The sequence below is a fragment of the Heptranchias perlo genome, chromosome 32, assembly GCF_035084215.1.
Source record: "Heptranchias perlo isolate sHepPer1 chromosome 32, sHepPer1.hap1, whole genome shotgun sequence".
Lineage (NCBI taxonomy): Eukaryota > Metazoa > Chordata > Chondrichthyes > Hexanchiformes > Hexanchidae > Heptranchias > Heptranchias perlo.
In genome coordinates, this window is record NC_090356.1 from 6,517,279 (window position 1) to 6,538,204 (window position 20,926).

Here is a 20,926-nt window from a genome sequence, read left to right on the forward strand (position 1 = left end):
TTCACCGTGATCTCCACATAATGAGATGAGGGGCGGAGGCAGAGTGTATCAGAAGGGATGACAAAAGTTTCAACTCGAGTTGTACTTTTCCACACAGAAAATAATCTGAATTCCAGAGATCGTCTATACACTTTAATTTAAAGAAATATTATTTAATATTTGCCATTTAGCGGCTGGTGGATTCCACCACAAACAGCTGGAATTTCTAAGAGAATGGAGTCTGTTTCTCTTCCAGTCTGTCCTTGGGCTGCACTTCAAAAAAAATAATAACCTCACAAAGTAAAACTTACACAAATTCTTTTTCAATGTCCTGTTGCCATCACATGATGCTTCTCACAGTTTTGGTAATTAATTTATTGGAAGAAGATGTCTACAGTTGTGAAGATGTTAGAATTGCTACATTTATCCTACTTAACGCAATGCTTTGAGGGACAAAGGAATGTTTCATATTTTTCCTGTGGTCTTCTGTATGTTTCTTATTAAAGCAGCAGCCTTCTGTACAGTAACGTTTAGAACTGGGAAGCTTTGATTGTTCTTGAGCCAAAAAAAAAGAGATCGATGAATTTTGTGCTCATCAAGGTGAGGGATATTAGTGCTGGGGAATGGAACACTTTCCATTCAGGTCAGGTACAGTGTGGGTTAGATATGGAGTAATGGAATACACTGTTCCATCAATCACTCCTGGGGAAGGAACAGCAAGGTTAGATACAGAGTAAAGCTCCCTCTACACTGTCCTATCACATACTCCCAGGGCAGGTACAGCATGGGTTAGATACAAATAAAGCTCCCTCTAAACTGTTCTATCAAACACCCCCAGGGCAGGTACAGCATGGGTTAGATAGAGTAAAGCTTCCGCTACACTGTCCCATCAAACACTCCCAGGTCAGGTACAGAATGGGTTAGATACAGAGTAAAGCTCCTCCTACACTGTCCCATGGGGTTATTAAGTGTGTGTAAATTAACTCAGTGTAATTGGGACTACAAACAGCTTAAATTAACACAGGGTGTGACTGGGACTACAAACTGGGTGTAAATTAACACAGGGAGTGACTAGAGTTATTAACTGGGTTTTCATCTCATAAACAAAGTCGATAAAATGAGACTAACAGAAGAGTCATTGCATCACAAGTGTGATATGTCTATTTGAGGTTAAGCATTGAGAATATAGATTGCATAGCATGTCGCAGAATAAAGCTCCCTCTACTCTGCCCTGCAATGTGCCTCAACTCTGACCTCAGAACAGCGTCCCTACTGCAACATTGTGACACTATCCTATTTTCCACTCCAGCAGCTATTCTGTGGCCTCCTTGAGCATGAGTGCCAATTTGATGCCAAAAGTGTTCTGAGACTGCCGAAACTCATTTCACACAATGCCTTTACAACCAACAGATACTTTCATTCCATCAGTCTGGGAAAGATTTGAAAGCAGGTCTCAGAGATGAAAGGCCATTGCCTAACCCATGACACCATCCAGTTTTTGGTTAAGGCTAGTGGTGACAGTAAAATGTGGTGCGCACAACTGAAGGAGCAGATTCTGTCTGCTTGGGGTGGAACGCTCCTTGTTGTTGACTGAATATTAATAGAAATAGAAGAATACAAATTGCATTTATTTAGCACTTTATCACACCTCTCAGGATGCACTTTACGTAGAATTGATTACTATTTTGAAGCACTACTGCTATGTACACGGCAGCCATTTTACACAAAGCAAGGTCCCACAAACAGGAATATGTTGAATGGCCAGTGAACTATTGTTGCCAGTGTTGATTGAGCGATGAATGTTGGCCAAGAACCCGGGATCCCTTCTTCGAATAGTGCTATGGCATCTTTTATATCCACCTGAGCAGGCAGACGGTGCTTTGGTTAATGTCACATCCAAAGTACAGCACCTCCACTCCATCGTACAGCAGTGGAGTGTCAGTCCAGATTATATAGTCAGGTCCTGGATTAGGACAGCCATCAAACTTTGAGTTGAGCACCGAGGCATTCAGTGACACCAGTATGCTAACATAAATGGATTTCCAGCATGCTTTCTTTTACTTGATTTGTGTGGGCTGCTTAGATAAGTTTCTCCCTTTCTTTGTAGTTTTGTCCTTTGTTTTCTTTGCCCACTTGGCCTGACACCCGCCAAGCCCCTAGCCCATTGACAGTTCCCACATTGCCACCAAAAGGCACCAGAGGCCAGTTAGATGTGAATTTCCTTTCTAATCACCACCACCACCCCCCCCCCCCCCCCACCCACCCACTGAGAAATGCTGGAGAATCTGCTCAGCACTTTCCTACTAAATCTCTCTCAGATCAAAAGACGAACGTTGCACTGGGTGTGCAAATTTGTATAATTACCCTTTACATTCTCATTGCATTTTCCTACTTTAACTCATTCTTTCCTAGGGCCTCATAACTGTGGGACTCCTCACCTCCCTCAGTCTCCCCTTCCTCCTACAATCTACAGGGTGTTAAGACTCAAGCTTGGCGTCACCGGATCACAACTGCTTCTATCCTGCTCTTTTCAACCTTGGTGGGGTCCAGCACTACAGGCCTCAGCTTTGCACCTGAGTTTCTGAGTGAAAAGAAAATCAACTAAAGAAGTTTGAGGCAGCGCCCAGCCCAGACCAGGCATGTCACAGTATTTACTAAAAGTAATATTTACATAAATTTAAAATGACATTCTATCAGAATAATTATCTTACCTGTGCTTTGGCCTGAATAAAGGCTCTTTGCTTTGCAGGTAATAAATTCCAGCTTGAGACAGTGCATAAATATCACAGATGGTGACACAGCATTCTAGAATGTATTAATTGATTAAATTGTAATTTAGGGTACTTACTAATGATGCAGCATTCAAGTAAAGGGCATAATCACCCACTGAGGGCAAAGTCTTGTATGGTTGATACGCGAGTAATTAATTGATCAGGTATAAGCACATTTAAACGTTAGGTAACTTAAGTGTTGAAATCTTGCTGTGTGAGCCTCGTCACAATTCGGTACTCTGTTATTTTAAAACCATAAATGGGTTAACACTTGATGTCAGCCGTGGCTCAGTGGTAGCACTCTCGCCTCTGAGTCAGAAGGTTGTGGCTTCAAGCCCGACACCAGAGACTTGAGCACATAAAAGATCCCACGGCACTATTTGAAGAAGAGTAGGGAACTTTTCCCTGGTGTCCTGGCCAATATTCACCCCTCAACCAACATCATTTTAAAAATAGACGTGTCAGTAATTTCCATTTGGGTTCTCCCGATCTTGCTCCGTAACTTCGACATAAATGTTTGTTTATACCATTTCTCCGGGGTTTCTTCCAATCCTCCGCCAAAGTTACAGCAGGAGATAAGGAAACCCCCATGGGAATTGTACCCCGGATTATCCAATCATTTATCTCATTGCTGTTTGTGGGACTATGCCATGTGCAAATTGGCTGCCGCATTTCCCCCACATTACAACAGTGACTACACTTCAAAAGTAGTTAATTGGCTGTGCGGTGCTTTGGGGCGTCCTGAGGTGGAGAACGGCGCTATATAAATGCAAGTTCATCCTTTATTAAAATACTAGTCAGAGGAATTTCATGTGGAGGAGTTAGTATGTTTGCTACTGAACATTTCTCTGCATGACTTCGACCCACTGGTGTCATTCTGTACAAGTGCCCCGTTCAAAGCCTGTGTGCTGGCATGGAAGTAATTAACATAAGAATGGGAAATGCTAGACATAGGTCAGTCAGCAACTGAAAGGGAATGAGAGTTTAACGGTTCGGGTCTCTTTCAGATGCTGATGGTCCCGCTGTGCATTTCCAGTTTTTGCTGCAGATTCCCAGTGGGTTGAGACTGGCTATTTAGAGAATTGGAGGAGAATGTAACTGAATGAGAAAAATGTTTCCAAATCACATTGGAAAGTGCAAACCTGAGAGAAAGATGCCTCTGAAAAGAAATGTTATTGATACACTAACAGAGAGAACGGCCTGGCAGCATCTCACAGGCTCCTAGGTGCAATACTCAATTTATTTAGATTACAGCCCCTCCACACACACATACACTGATCACATTCAGTCTGACTGTCCCCCACCACCCCCCCGCCATCTTTGCTGTTTGCAGGCTGGAGGGGGGTGTTAGATTGCCAACTCCCCACACAACTTGTACATTCCCATAGGAAATGACTAGGAGATTCTTGTCAGCTTTCTGCGCCAGTCTGATGAAGACTTTTCAGCCTTGGTCAGTGCTCAGATCTGGCCGGCAGGAGTTTTTTAAACTCTTAAAATATCAGCGCACAGAACTCTGCAACCCTTTAAAAAATTGAATACGTAAACATTTACAGTGACGGCCTGTGGAATTTCAACTTTCCTGTAGCACTTTATCAGCGATGGATGGAATTCAAATTTTTTTTTTGAACAGTGGCAATCAATTGTTTTGTGCCCTTTTGGTTTTTATTGCTAGGACCTATGATTTTTTTTAAACTGAAAACTCCGTTCTCCTCCAGTGTCAGTGTTATCATATCGTAAGATGCAGCCATCCATTTTGGCCACATCTGTTTTTCATTTCCTTAACTATATATTTTTTTCCTTCTTCTGTGTCTGTATTAGCTTGTTTCAATTACTATCTCACCACAGTGTGGGGACACTGCCTCTGAGACAGAAATGGCTCAGTGACTATGAATATGGTGTGTCGACTGGAGTCCTGTTACATGTTTACAGAATGCTGACTCCTTCGCCTTTCACAGGACCCAGTAATTACCCTTTTTAATACAACATTTCTTCACATGTAGATGTTTCCTTGGTGACGGAGGGTCGGGGGGTGGGGGGGGCGGGAAGAGGGAGGTAGCAAAACGCATTTACATTGCTGACATTTTATTGAGTAATTTGATTTGTTTTAAGCATTGGATTATCCCCCTTAAATTGACCCCCCTTCTCTCTTCTGCTTCAAGAGGGACATGGAGGTGGGGGAATCTTTCCACTGTTTTTATAGGAATGATACACTCACTGGGACTAAACGGGCAAGTGATTAACAATCAGAAGGAAGAACTTTCTAATCTACTCTCTCACATAACAAAGTTAAAGCCATAAATAATATGTATGGTTCAGTATCGCACTGGACAGCGAAGTGATGGACAGAAATAGCCTTACTAATAGTATACGATAACCTCACAACTGTCCATCTATTAACCTAGTCATATAACAAAGAGAGATCACACAAAGGCCTCAAACATTCAATGCTCCATTTAGCTGTTATTCAATAATCTTTTTCTTTCATTTGCCACAAAAATATTTCTTTGTTAGGAGCCTTTATGCAATAATAATTAATGGTGTAATATTGATTTTTTAAAAATATTCTTCACTGAACATCAGCAGTAATCCTCATCCCTGGAGCAAAACACTATACTGACACATATTGGTGCAATTTCACGATCTACAAATAAAATGACCAGGATCCACTGTAAAAACTAGTGTATAAATTATGCTAATAGGTAATACCATCGATAATATACACATTTTATAAAGGAACAAAACTGTTATACCACTGCTAACAACAACGATTTCATTAATGGTCCATTGCTTCAGTTTGGCTCAATCGATAGCACTTTTACTTCTCAGGTAGAAAGTTGTAGGTTCAAGTCCTACTCCAGAATTTGAGAAGAAAAACTAGGCCATCACTTCAGTGCAGTACTGAGGAAAAATTGTCCCCTCATTTTATCATGGTGAAGTGTGCCATGTTAAAGACAGAGACTTGCAATTATATGGTCCTTATTGCATTTCTCTCAGAAATATCTCAAAATGCTTCAGGTACCGTAAATGACTTTGAAGTGCATTGATTAAGTAGACAAAAGTGGCAGCTACTTTGCACAACAGCAAGATCCCACAAACAGCAGTGAGATGAATAACAGGTAATCTGTTTTTGGTGGAGCTGGTTGAGGGAGGAATGTTGGCCAGGTCATAAGAGAACACCCTGTTATTCTTTGAATTGTCCCATGGGATCTTTAATATCCACCTGAACCACTTGAATAGGGATGGAGCCTGGAGTTGAATGTTTCATTCATTCAATGGCACATCAGACAGTACAGCACTCCCACAGTGTCAGCCTGGATTATGTGTTTAAATCTCTGGAGTGGGACTTGCACCCCAACCTTCTGACACACTGAGATTACAACATTGTGATAAACTGTGACATCACCAGAAGCAATGTACATCCATCTTATATCATTGTGATAACACTAGCTGATCTCCTATGGTATTGCTCACAGGAAGTCTGGAATCTGGAGCACGGTTATGATGTTGAACTGCTAACCTGGCTTGTCCCTTTAAGGCAACTACTCAAGTATTCCCTGTGCGAATTCAGGTAATTGTGGCTGCTTCTAAATTCCTACGGTCAATTAGAGGTCAGCAAATTGCTTGCAAGTTTTAGGCTGCAGGATAAAATACATGGGATTTCTCTTTTTTTAAAAATTGTGTTCCATCTGTAACAAAGTATGATGTCTGGGGTGTGACATGTGGAGGGGAACGGTTTCACACTTGTGTAAAACTAGGTTTCTTTCTCTTTTTCTGTAAGCATGAGGTCAATTAGAGTTTAATTATTATTTTGGTATGGGGACTTTGTCGATTGGAATGTGCTTGTGAGTTTCAGGCTGCAGCTCAGAAGCGCCCAGTATGTTAAGATTGTTTTGTATCTGTAACAAAGTGTGATGTCTGGAGTGCAATGTCAGCATGTTTTTAATATATTATGATACGATTTTTATTCTGTATATTCATTGATGGAGGGATATGAGTTGTATCCACACCCAGTTATCCTTCACAGACAATTTTTAAACTTCATAGACACGTCTCATCGCATCAAGTGTGAAGCATTCACCACAGTACTTCGGACCAAAGTTTCCTTCAGCTAACTGTCCACTAAATACTGTGGGTTCTGGGACACAGCTTCATATAATTTCAAAAATCTAAAGCTAACAGAACTAATTTACCACGCGCCAGCAGAAACTAGTTTAGATTTCGATTTGCATTCCCTTAACCAGACATGTTAACCTATCAGCTTTTCCCTTAAGTGAAACCAACTGCCTCTCTGTTAGATGCAGTCGAGGGGAAGTATAATACTTAAAGATACTTTAAATAATTTCCAACAGACCTTGAACAACATTGCTGTGTAGAATTTGAACTGATTTTCATGCTGTTCAGTTATTGTGAAGTCTGGAGTGTGTTCCTTTTTACTGCAGCCACCAGTTTGACACCTGTTCTTGCTTGTGCAAGTAAGTAGCATAAAGCTATATTGCTGGCTCTGCATCACTCGCGAATCAGGGAAACCAGAATGCTTCATATACACACAGGCACAACACAACATTCAGTGTCCAAATGCACTATAAATCTTGAGCATTATTGTCCAGCCAGCTAGTTATTAATGTTGGAAACTTATAGGCGTTTGGGCAGATGCATTGGAACCTTTTGAACTGTAAAATAAAAGTTTGCTTCTTGTGGGTTAAAGAAAGAACTTGCATTTATATAGTGACTTTCATGACCTCAGGGTATCCCAAAGTGTTTTACAACCGATGAAGTACTTTTGAAGTGTACTCACTGTTGTAATGTAGGAAACCCAGCAGCCAATTTGCACACAGCAAGGTCCCACAAACAGCAATGAGATAATGACTAGAAAATCAGTTTTAGTTATATTGGTTGCGAGATGAATATTGGCCAGAACTCCCCTGCTCTTTTTCGAATCGTGCCATGGGATCTTTTACGTCCACCTGAGAGGGCAGACTGGGCCTCAGTTTAACGTCTCATCCAAAAGACAGCACCTCCAACAGTGCAGCACTCCCTCAGTTCTGCACTGGAGTGCCAGCCTGGATTATATGCTCAAGTCTGTGGTGTGGGACTTGAACCCACAATCTTCTGACCCAGAACATTACATATTTAATGTTCACTTGGACATGCAAACAGGATGTCAGTTTAATATCTCACCTGAAGGACGACACCTCCGGCACTCCCTCAGTATTGCAATGGAGCGTCAGCCTTGGATTATGCGCTGAAGCCTGGGCTGCAGTTATACTACAGCTGGTGCGCAGCCGGTGTCGTGTGAGACTACCTCCTGGAAGTGGGCTCATGACCTGATACCCAAACTAGTTTGGGGGCAGCCAACCTGCACCCTCCGCATCACCGTTAAGTTAAATGGAATCATTAGATCAGTGGGAGGCAAAACAGAAAAGTGAAGACTAGAAAAAGATTTGAACTAAAACCAGAAAATGATGGAAATACATGTGAATCTGTGAAGAGAAAAGACAGATTATGGTAACAGCTGTTTATCCTTCATCAGAACTCATCTGGATACCAACATATCTCTAGGTATTTTGATTTAGGATTTTTTAAATATTTGTTCATGGGATGTGGGTGTCGCTGGCGAGGCCGGCATTTATTGCCCATCCCTAATTGCCCTTGAGAAGGTGGTGGTGAGCCGCCTTCTTGAACCGCTGCAGTCCATGTGGTGAAGGTTCTCCCACAGTGCTGTTAGGAAGGGTGTTCCAGGATTTTGACCCAGCGACGTTGAAAGAACGGCGATATATTTCCAAGTTGGGATGGTGTGTGACTTGGAGGGGAACGTGCAGGTGGTGTTGTTCCCATGTGCCTGCTGCTTAGGATTTATCCACAAATGAGGCTAAGAACAGGACTTTCCAAACCTCCAGGCCATAAAATTCAAAGGGGACAAACCAGTGAGTGAGAAACAGAAGCACAAATAGGATTGAATTGCCTGGGCTTCAAGGGCTGGATTGACAGGGTCTGGGGCTGTATGTGGCTCTCGGCCTGTAGGATGGAAACCTGCATTTCAGGGTAAAATACAACAGGTGCAAAAATAAACCAATCACAGTGCAGAATTGCAGGCTCCACCCTAGCAACAATGCAACGTTCCACAGCAACCAAACCCAACATTAATCCCAGCAACTCTAAACTCCAAGGAAAGAAAAAACTGGGACTTATGAGTGCCGTACTTCAGGAATGCCTGACTCACCATCCCTGTCACCCACTGACTAAGTTCCTTACAGGCACTGATTGCAAAATGAGCTGACACGCTGCTGACTGGGAACATGGGTTTCCATGGCAGCAGATTTGCAGAACATGAACTGCTGGATTCACTTGGTGCAGTTGTTTAACTAAATTATCACTTTTTTTCAAAAAAAGGTTTAATTGCCAGTTGCAGCTGATGTGCTGTTCTCAGAACATGATTCTAATCACAGCGGCACAGATGACAAGAGTGCTGATACAGGCCGCACTAAATAGGCGGTTTTATATTTGAGGGCGTGGGGGGATTGATGTCCATGCACCACTTTCCTGCAGTCTCTTCCAGCACACTGGGCTCCATTTTATAATACGAATACCTACAGACTGCAAATGCAAGTCAGCTCCCCTCACTGGCCTAACTAAAACCAGCTGCCTTTATCCCGTGCTGGGGAGTTATAGATCCACGTTGACACTGGGATAGGGGAATCGGACTTGTTTGCACTGTGGAGTACAATCAGTGAAGGGAGACCAGGCCTCTCTCAGCCGTCTACATTCACATAAGGAATCATTTTCTGATTTGCGCTCTCAGCTAGGAGGATATATAATTTCTGATATGTGCTGCTAGTGGGCGAGGATCTCCGGCAAGAGGATAAAGTCCAAAAATTACCCCATAATGTTGAAACATTTTGTTCCCGTATATTGTGCCTCTTCTTCTGAAAGCCACCGACTCTTTGGGGTACAGTTAAATGGGTGCCAACAGCCCCTCTGGCACTTTGTCCAAAGGAACCATTTTTTATGTGCAAGCCTAGACAGCGAGTCTTGGCAGCACATTCAGTGGTGGAGTCCGTCCAATGGTGGAGTCCGTCCAGTGGTGGATTTCGTCCAAAGGTGGAGTCCGTCCAATGGTGGAGTCCGTCCAATGGTGGAGTCCGTCCAAAGGTGGAGTCTGCCTAACGGTGGAGTCTGTTCAGTGGTGGAGTCCATCCAATGGTGGAGTCCATCCAATGGTGGAATTCACCTAACGGTGGAGTCTGTCCAATGGTGGAGTCCGTCCAACAGTGGAATCCGCATAACGGTGGAGTCCGTCCAATAGTAGAGTCCGTCCAATGGCGGAGTTCGTTTATTGGCAGAGTTCACCTTACAGTGAAGTCCGTTGCAGTTATGCCTGGTTCCTGTCCGTGCCTGATGCTGGGGTCCATGCACTTTCCACAAGGGCCACTGGAGCAGGAGGTGTGGCTGATTTACTTCTTTCTAATCAGGAGTATTGCAGTCAATCATAGCCCAAAATAATTTAAAGAAAACCTCCAGTTTCGTGTTTCCCCCTTATATATTCAGGCAAGGAAAGAAAGGGAAAAGTAATGATGCAAGACATTGGTACTTTAATATGCTGCACCATAATTGACTGAATGTGGGTTCCTGCCCATTGGTCCCCACATTGTGAGTTTCCCCCTCACAGAACAAGGAGGGAGATAACTTGCAGGATGTTCCTACAAGCTGCTCTTGTAGGAGCCTCCCCAAGAACAACACCACAGAGGCCAGTGAGCAGGCTCTTGGAGTGGATAGAGGGCACATCCTTCTGCTCAGATCAATTCTAAAACACTGCCCATTCCACCATCTTCCTCAGTATTGTGCTCCTAGCTCGCTCCCTCTCCTGTATTAATCACCTACTATATAACCTATACCATGAGAATTCTTTTTGAAGCAGCAGACTTGCAGTCACCTATTCCTGAAATCCCTGTCGTCAAACACTGTGCTGACACTCATTGACTGGGATCGCATATGAAGAACAGACACTTGGCTGAGGTATCAGAATTCAGTCAATGCCTGTGGCACCATATCTCAGGACGAATTAGTACCCCCAGAATGGGGGAACCATGATTTCATATTCTGATTCTCCTGTTTTAAAGTAAGTCCTGGTACCCACAGAACTTGGGATATTTGACTTCCTATGGGTCAGAGGTTAAAGCGAAGCCCCCTCTGCCAGTTGTGGTGCTTAAGGTGGATGTTAAAGATCCTGTGGCACTATTAAAGAAGGGCAGGGAGTTCTCCCGGTGTCCTGGCCAACATTCCTCCCTCAGCCAACCACAAAAATAAATTAACTGGTCGTACATATCACTGCTGTGTGTGGGGTCTTGCTGTGTGCAAAATAGCCGCCACATTTGCCTACTTACTGGCAGTAACTGCACTTCAAAAGTAATTCATTGTATGTGAAATGGTTGAGACAATTCAATGCAATCAGGTGTAATAAAAGTGCAAGCATTATTATTTATTTATATCTCCATAATATAAAAACTTTACATATGCCCGCACTTCCTATCCGTCACAATTCAGGGATACAATTTTCAATTTCATTACCCAGTTGGTCATCTGACCCCATCTATCTGTGAACAATACCACAGGAGATTCACTAGTATTTGACAAGTGAATCATAGAAAAAAAAGACCCTGCAATTGGGAATATCTAAACTTTGTGTATTGCAAGAGCCTTTGTGCGCACTCCAATAAAATATAGTAGAGCGGGTACAAAAAAATGAAATCTTTCCATCAAACACTTTCTCAATCCATTTGCAGAACAATGTTGTTTCAAAGCTGGAAAGAAGCATCTCCGCTTTGCTTTCCTCATAACCCAGCAGACTCGATGGCTCTCTGCTTCATTCCTATAGATTCCATACCCTTTAAGGCCACTGTCTCATCAGTTTTTATTACTTCCAATGAGGAGGCTGAACAACAGTCAACAATGAGGATGTCAAGGCCTCGGTGCCCATAAGGCAGCATGTTTAGTGATTATAAACACGGTGGCGGCAGATTGACTCCACTGTGACTTGTGGCTGTAAACATTCTTCAGCCAGTTATAATAATGACTTCTTGATATAAAACAATGTTTATTACAAACAGTCAAAGTGCCGTCTGCCGTGTTTACAGAAACTAAGCATGTCCTCTAGAAGAGGCAAGGATCTTGGGTCTTCAGTGTTATCTTACTTTGCTCTGCCTCTGGCACCATTACAGACATATAGCAGTGTGCCTGCAGTGGTTCAGATGGTACAGTCACCACCCACTATCTGAGCCACACAGACCAGCAAAGTTCTTTTTAATATTCTCGGACTATGGGCGTCGCTGGCAAAGCCAGCATTTATTGCCCATCCCCAGTTGCCCTTGAGAAGGTGGTGGTGGGCCTTCTTCTTGAACTGCTGCAGTCTGTGTGATGAAGGTGCTCCCACAATGCTGTTAGGTAGGGAGTTCCAGGATTTTGACCCAGTGACAACGAAGGAACAACGATGTACATCCAAGTCGGTATGGGGTCCCAGGTTTGATCCCAGTCACTAATTTCAGACGAGCTGGCAGTTGTGACACCTGGGATTGGCCTTGGGCCTAGGCTGTGGAGGTGGAAATTCAGGGTCCTACTCCTGATTGCTGTCTGGTCAGTCACTCTCGCAGGAAACTCTACTTGTTAGGACGACAGGACGGCTTGTTAACGACAGGATTGGGCTCAGCTGTGATAACTCCCATCCACACGGTTGAATAGCCTGCCAACATTCACTATCTATGCTCACATTATGAAGAATGCTGTGGGGTACTGGATGGAACTGTCAGCATCAGTCAGCACCTTGAGAGCAAGAAAGGAGGGGCAAAAATCAGAAATACAAAATAATAGAAAATGCTAGTAAGTTGCCCAAGGTATTGCCCATAGATACTTGATGAACAAAGTTTTTTTTAAATTCAAGATGGCAATGAAATTGCTGGAGAGAATAACTTCAGAGCCACCTAGTGGCCAAAGCCTGCAACTAATTAGTGACAGTTGACGTAGCAATTTGCAATGGGAAATGTTGACAGAAAAGCATGACCAAAAATCATAACAATGGGAAGTAAGGTTTGTGGACAGGAAGTGTGCACCCTACACAAAATTGTTAACTGTCCCATATAAGAACATCAGGACCACATCTTGTGCTACTAGCGTGGGTATTAATGTAGAGTCCTGCAGTACAGCCCGTTAACATAAACAGTAGTGCTGTTAGCAGCACAGGCTGAAGAATGCTCGAATGGTGGGTTTATATCCCATGGTTGTTCCTGGCGACTTGAGCCTTCCTGGAAGTGACTGACTCCTACTGGTTAGAAAGTGGGGAGGGGATCCAGAACAAAACTAAAGCTATGTAATGACTATCAGTCTAATAACTGAATGTAGATTAAAAAGGTGTCCGATAGCAAGCGGGGGATTGTCCCACCACTAAGTATAGGTGACGTGACCTTCAGGGAGTCAAGAGCATCACGGGTCCACAAAGCTGTGGGTCTATGAATCTGGCATTGGATCAAGTGTCTCTGGTTTTGCAGCCTCTGGGGTAATAGGTTCCATGCTGCTGTGCTCCCCTATAATCCAGTTCCCATGTTATGCAACAGAAGTCAGCAGGCCTACAACGATCAGCATCTGACGAAAAATCTGAATGTGGGCAGGGAAGAGTGGCATATGGAGCTCGGGGCACAAAAGAACTCGTGTTAAAGTGCCTTAAGAGCTTGGCTCAATGTCACTCTCGCCTCTGAGTCAGAAAGTTGTGGGTTCAAGCCCCACTCCAGGACTTGAGCACATAATCTAGGCCAACACTTCAGTACAAGTACTAAGAGAGTGCTGTATTGATGGAAGTGCAGCCTTTCAGATGAGGTCCCGTCTGCTTACTCAGGTGGAATGTAAAAGATCCCAAAACATTGTTTGAAGAGGAATAGGGTGTTCTCCAGTGACCTGGCCAACATTCCTCCCTCATCCAACATGACCAAAAACAGATTATTGGGCCATTCATTCTCTGTGCACAAATTGGTCACTGTGTTTGCCTATATAATAACCGTGGCCTCACTTCAAAAGTAATCCAAAGGCTGTAAAGCACTTTGGGCTCTCCTGAGAATGTGATCAAGTGCAATGTAGATGTGAGTTCTTCCTTTCTGCTAAATTGCTGACACAATTCCCCAGTGAACAGGGGAACAAAGATCAATGGTATAAGCAAGATGATTGAGATTATAGTGGAGTGGGCATCTACATAAATTGTTAGCAACACACGAGAAAGTATTCAGGGCAAGAATGACTGTGTGGGTGTGAGTAGGGATGTCTACCGAGACCCTCACTATCTGGGATCTCCCTAAATTGAGCAGTGCTGCATGGTAGGGACTTAAACAACAGCTGATTGCATTTTCAAGGAAAAATAAATGGAATCATGGACTGCAATCCCCAAAACACTGGCAACCTCCTCCCCCCAAATCTCTTATATTGCAACTGGGACTTAGCTTGTTGAGGGACTGTAAACTAACGGTCCTGTTGACAACTAGCTTGGCACAGAAGGCAGCACTTTTGCTGTTTGTGTGGTGTCCCAGCACTGTTAAAAGAAGCAGCCAGAAGAGTTGGAAGAGTTAATGAGTGCTGACCATACAGAGCTTGCCAACTCGGAGAAATCACTGCTCCACCCACCCACCCCTTGAGAGCATGAGTCAGACTACAACTGCCAAACCAGTGTTGTAAGGGAAGCCTCGTTTGCTCAAGCTGAAGTTACTAGTCTAATGCTTAAGGCCTGACATGACGCTGTCACTAGAAAACAGATAGAATCAGGTATAATTGTCAGCTGGAAAATGTTACGCGAGTGAAAGAGGTAGCAGCCCAAGTGGGAATATAAAGGAACAATTCACTGACTATGTAGACACTCTGTTATATATAAAAATAAAACTATAACTGGAGTTGTGGGGATTCATTTCCCAAAGAGAGAATTAAAGATTCTAAAATTTTCCCAAACAACGTCATTGTAGAACAGGCCTATAGGTATCACAGCAGTCTACAATGTGTGTAATCTACAGACAGGACCCAATAAAATGGCTCAGTTCCTCCCCACTCCATTTTCTCTCCTCCTCTCCTGAAGGTGCCTACTCTTTCTGGGTACTGGACCAAGGGCACTGGCATATCTTCCACAATCTCTCCCCCAGTAGGCTATGAATACTGGGACAATTGGAGCGTTCAAGACTGCGATCGATAGATTTTTGTTAGCTAAGGATATCGAGGGATATGGAGCCAAGGTGGGTAAATGGAATTCAGGTACAGATCAGTCATGATCTAATTGAATGGCGGAGCAAGCTTGAGGGCTGAATGGCCTGTTCCTATGTTCCTAAATGACTATATGTGCGAGTCTGGACAGTTCAGATCCGGCAGACTATCCGACCATAGAGGGCATCACAATTGAGCATGATCCCTGATGTCCACACAAGTGTACTTTCCAGATGGGGTCACTGGACAGGGATCAGGAGTGGCGTCCTCAGCTGAATTGTTCCCTGCCTAGCACAGACACACAGAGGCCAATTGCAGCTGTGACTGAAATCAGCTGACAGCACAGAATGGGGATCAAACCTGAGATTTTCTCGTCTGTATAGTGCAGTGCCACACTGGGAGTTCCCTTTGTCCCAAAGAAGAAACTAGTTATGTATAACTCACAGTGACCAAAAGACATCTACAAGAAATCAGCTCCACCTGCAGATCTGTTCCACAGTAGTTACAAGGATTTATTTTGCCCTCTCCCAAAGATGATTTGTAACCACTTTCTCTTCATCAGCTGGAGGGCCCAGGGCAATCTTGACACTAACCTAGTCCCAATTGCTTCCACAGACCCAGTCAATAGGACCCAGATTTGAATGGGATGAGACAGAAAACTACAATTATCCCTTCCTCTGAGGTGCACTATTTCACCCCTCTCTATCTACAGGGACTCGGCCAAGAATACATTGAAATTTGGATAACTTGGAAGCTGATGAGTTTCAGTAACAGGTAGGCAGGGCCAGGACTTAAGGCCTACTGGTGAGGAATCAAGTAGTCAGCGGCCTGAAATCTCCTTGGGTGGACATCTGGCAACAACTCCCTTTGTACAATTATTAGAATCCATTTTTCCATCATTTACAACTAGAACTACTTCCAAAGGAATCTTCCAGCCTCTTGTGCTGGCCAAAAATATTACATTGCAAAACCTTCCATTGAATTAACATAAGATTGGTGGGGACCACTCTGCCATTACCCCTTTATGTCACAGATATTTCTGCTGCAGTGAAACAATAATTTTTCCCATTCCTTTTTAGGATTATTTGTCGAGATTTACCAAAGGGAATTTGGTTTTATGTAAAAAAAAATTGAATGGAATTATGTTTAAAAAAATTAATAGCAAAATGTAGTGTGGTCCAAGTATTTTGTGTTAAAGAGGCAATGACATGATCTGAAAAATTCAAGCCGTCATTTAACTGTGGGTGTAATCAAAGAGTTCTCCATCTCACGAGGGGAGTATTCTGCCGTGTGAACAACAGAGGGCGCCTTCAGTCAGTGATACTGTCCCTCTCACTACTTCTAGGGGTGAAAAGCACCAATGTCAATTGCTTTTGATTTTGCCACTATCACAGGACAGAAAGTGTCTTCCACATATCCTGCCCCAATTCCAAGCCTCCAAATATCAGAGGTGAAGGAGAATTACAGCCACTCTGCAGCAACAGCCTCTGAACAAGAAGCTTATGACGCAGCATCTCTTGGATCCACAGGAAAACATTTACTCAGCCTTCTGGCTGCTTATATCAAGTACAAGAACAGCAGCGAAACGCAGTGCACTCGAGATCGATCACATTTCATGGCAAGCTTAGGCAGTCCAAATAAAAGGGATTGCTTCTGCACTGAAAACATTACTGTGCTTCCGCCCTTCGGGTGAGACTTTCAGCCAAGGTCACATCTGTCTGTTCAGGTGGGTGTTAAGGATCCCACGGACAGCAGCGAGTTTTCTCAGGGTCCTGGCCAACATTGCTCCCTCAACCAACATTACAGAATAAAAACAGATTAGCAGGTCATTTTTCTCATTGCTGTCTGAGGGACCTTGTGTCAAAATTGGCTGCAATGTTTGCCTACATAACAACAGTGACTGCACTTCAAAGTAATTCATTGTATGTGAAGTACTTTGGAACGTGTTTAAGGTATTTGATAAGGTGCTATATAAATGCTAGCTCATTCTGAGCAGATTAAAAGAAAGAAACCTCCCTAATGCCCAGTGGGACAGTGTACCAATCTGCGGCACAGGCTCAAACCCAGGTCTGTAGTGAGTTAGCTGATCTCAACCAAAGTGGCAACAGGGGGCTAAAATCGACCTTAGCACCGTGGGTTAGGGAGGGAAATGAAAATCATCCTGCTTCTCATCCCTATCCAATGATCTCTGCTTGTATATGAATGTTGAGGAGGAGAGGATCAAGCTCTGCTATGATACCTTCTGTGGTTGAATGGCCACCTGGGTGAGTTACTGGAGGGCTGCCATCTCTTGTGGAGCTATACCCCAGCAGGCGTTCGTGCCTTCTGGAGAGGAGGGGTGAGCATTGGAAAAATACAGGTTTTAAAAGTCTTAATATAGAATCTTTCCTTCAACCCCTCTTCCCCCCTTAAAATCATCAGCAAAGATAGGCATAATGTACCGTTTAAGTGTCAATATTCGACCCGATGTACAGATTAAGTTAATGTGTCCTCCTCCAAATTATGGCTTTCGCCTGGTCCAAAGCCCCAATGCCTATTCCCCCCAATTCTTTTGGGGGGGGGGGGGTAATTTTGACTTTGGTGATGGTGTAAACTGGGTGATATGAGATCAGCCGCCCATTCTACAACTCTCCCGATTCTCATTTCCGTTGACCTCAATGGACGGCTGATTTGATATTGCCGGTTTTACACTACCGCCCAAAGTCAAAATGACCCCCCGGATGTGGTTTAGCCTCTGACCTGGTATAAATCTTAAATGTGAGTACGACACAGAAGAAGCAGCCGAGCTTTTGCCCAGCAGTGTACAGGCAGCACAAGGCTGTTATAATCTGTGGTACACGTCCTGGGACAACCAGCAATTAGCACATGCCATGACCTCTTACACTATATTATATACCATGACCGTGCTCTTTGGCATGTGTTTGTGATGGTGATCCTGGCCCACTTTGCAGCCTATAGCAAACTATAGGCTGTGTCTGCAAACACTTTTCTCATTTCCTAAGTCACAGAGGACTGAATTTCTATTGAAGCTTCCAGCCAGCATGCCTCCGACAGCAATGGCCTCCCTCAAACTGATTCAGATGTGGTGTTATGCTTCATTCTCACACTGAGTTTACTGCTGGCATATTCCTGTGTTCAGAGACGGTTTAAAAAAAATATTTTTTTTTCTACCCTCCTCTCCTGAAGGCACTGACTCGTGCTGGGTTATGGTTCCATGGTAACCAGCAGCCCTCCGCTATCTCACCAAAGTACTCAATCTTCACACATGAGTTTACCAAGGGCATCCAAGTGTCTTGTCTATGTGCATGGCAAGGGGCCACATAAAAAGTTTAAATCCATGTTCCAGCTGTGGCTCTGTGGCAGCACTCCCACTGTTGGGTCAATACGTTGTGGGTTCCAAGCCCAACCTTCTGAAATCTAGAAAAGCTAGGCTGTCACTTCAATATGGTACTGAGGGAGTGCAGCACTGTCGGAGGTGCCGTCTTTCAGATGAGACGTTAAACCGAGGTCCTGTCTGCCCTCTCAGGTGGACGTAAAAGATCCCGTGGCACTACTCAAAGAAGAGCAGGGAAGTTCTCCCCGGTGTCCTGGCCAATATTTATCCCTCAACCAACATCACTAAAAAACAGATTATCTGGACACTATCTAATTGCTGTTTGTGGAACCTTGCTGTGTGCAAATTAGCTGCCGTGTTTCCTGTATTACAACAGTGACTACACTTGAAAAAGTACTTCATTGACTGTGAAGTGCTTTGGGACATCCTGAGGTCGCGAAAGACGCAATATAAATACAAGTCCTTTTTTATTTTTTTCTACTAATTTGCAAATCTCAAGCTGTGGATACTAACTGATGTCAGTGTTCTGATTTAGGATTTGTCCACCAGTGAGATAACAGCGTTAAAAAACAACCCTTTCCAAACCTCCAACCCACAAAATTCAAACAGTGCAAAACAACGAGTAAGACATATAAACACCAATAAGACCGAGTTGTTTGGGCTTGACAGGCTGGATTACAGGACTCAGGGCTGCAGGGGGACTATGGGGCTACATCAGGACACCCCTGGTCCAGATGGTGACAGCTGACCACCAATTTGAGTGTGAAAGGATTTTTTTTTAATTGAGAAACTTACGTGAAAGGCCAAGGCCCATAGCTCAGGACATCGCCACGGTTTAAAAGAGTAGGATAGAAAACAGGACATAGTGATTAACTGACACCAAGCTTGAGATTTTAAAAGCTTGGAGATTGGAGGAGGAAGTGAAGGCTATGGGTGTTTCATGGTATTCAGGTTCTGGGAAAGAATAAATTTTAGTAGGAGATGGGCGCTGTCAGGCACGGACAGGATGGGCTGTGATGCCTTCCCTAGCCCGCCAACACTCACTGTTGATATATACAAGGAATGGGCGGTACCAGAGGGTGCCTGGCACGTGTGAAATGCACCCAGCAAGAGTCTGCGCCTCGAAGTTTGGAAGTCTAGAAATATAATACACTCAGGAGTTATCCCACTGCAGAGCTCTCTCACAGGGAGCATATCTCGGCAAATCGCATGAGACGCACATCGTGATTTCCCGGAAGTATGCTCACTGGGGGTGTCACCCAGTGGATTATACAATCACCCTCATGGTCACTATATACACCCTCTGGCCATCGCAGTCAACCACCACCAATATTTCTGGCACAGTCTGTAAATATATCAAAACATCAATTTCCGTTACCTTCTCCTGTTAAACTAATATTTTTTTACAAGATTTAACAGTGATCTATAACACTTTCTCTGGTTTTAGAAATACTTCACAACCTTCAATGTGACACAGCTATCGATGGAGATTTCTCAGTGGGAACCAATTGGAGCCCATCCTGCTTCACCCTTTGACCTTTCGTTTATTTATTTTCTTAAAAAATGTGTCTAGTTTACCGGCATCTGGTGTGGGTCAAGGGTCAGCTGATAATGTTGGTCAGGGTTCTGCTGCTTTCCAGGAGTGCGAGACACTAAAGATGTCAATGATCCCCAGTTACTGGGCGTAAATATAGTTGCATTATGCTGGAGGAGATTTTCTTCAGGGATTTCCCACCCCCTCAACCTGGTTAAATGCACTGCCTGGTGTGCTATTGAACCATACAAATCAAAAAGGCCCCAGGTTTGATCCCTGCTGATCTCAGTCAGGGCAAGATTTGGGGTGCAATAGCACCCTCCATGATCAAAAGCAGGGAAATTGACCAGGGCTCCATGTTCCTGATCAAATTCTGCTGTCTCCCACTGGCAAGTACATGAGTGTGGACATCGGGTTAGATTTGGCTTTGGCTGCGGTGCCCATCCTTGACTGAATTGGCCGATGTCACTTGCTGTCTAGGCTCGTGCATGGAGGGTGGCCAGTTGGACCAGGTACCAGAGGGTGCCCAGAGGACTGCTGTATGGTACTTCAGCAAGTCAATGCTTTCAGGAGGGGAGGGTAGTTGTACTGGAATGTCAGCATTTTTCAGAACTTTCAATGAAAGTCAGCTGTGGCAGTTCATTTCTGCCATAGACTGTTAAACACCTGAAGAATGGCTCTGCATCAATACTCCCTGATCCCTGATGATAATCTGACTGCCAACACGACAGAAGTCCCTACAAACTGCAATAAGATGAGGGACCAGTTAATCTTTTTTGGTGGTGTTGGGTGGGAGAAGAACATTGGCCTGGACATCTGCAGAACTCCCTGCTAATCTTTGAATAGTGCCATGGGATCTTTAACATCGTCCTAACAACAACAACTTACATTTATATAACGCCTTTAACATGGTAAAACATCCCAACGCGCTTCACGGGAACGTAATCAGACAAAGATTGAAACCAAGCCAAAGAAGGAGATATTAAGACAGGTGGCCAAATGCTTGATCAAAGGGGTAGATTTTAAGATCTTAAAAGAGGAGAGAGAGGTGAAGGGGCAGAGAGATTTGGAGAAGGAATCCCAGTGCTT

The 20,926-nt window shown here is 43.8% G+C and overlaps 1 protein-coding gene and 1 long non-coding RNA gene across 16 annotated transcripts in view; one reads left to right on the top strand and one right to left on the bottom strand.

Annotated features, from left to right (window-relative positions):
• prdm16 (PR domain containing 16) overlaps nt 1-20,926 on the bottom strand; it is a 518,186-nt gene that overhangs the window by 220,724 nt on the left and 276,536 nt on the right. The gene's annotated exons all lie outside the window — the stretch shown is intronic.
• Nucleotides 1-20,926, top strand: part of LOC137300966 (uncharacterized) — a 125,443-nt gene that overhangs the window by 101,358 nt on the left and 3,159 nt on the right. For 5 of the 6 annotated variants that reach the window (XR_010958195.1, XR_010958196.1, XR_010958192.1 and 2 more), the window contains one exon: nt 6,224-6,318. This is a non-coding gene — a long non-coding RNA (uncharacterized lncRNA). Of the gene's footprint in view, nt 1-6,223; nt 6,319-15,584; nt 15,744-20,926 lie in introns of all 6 variants that reach the window. The other variant, XR_010958193.1, reaches the window with a different exon arrangement.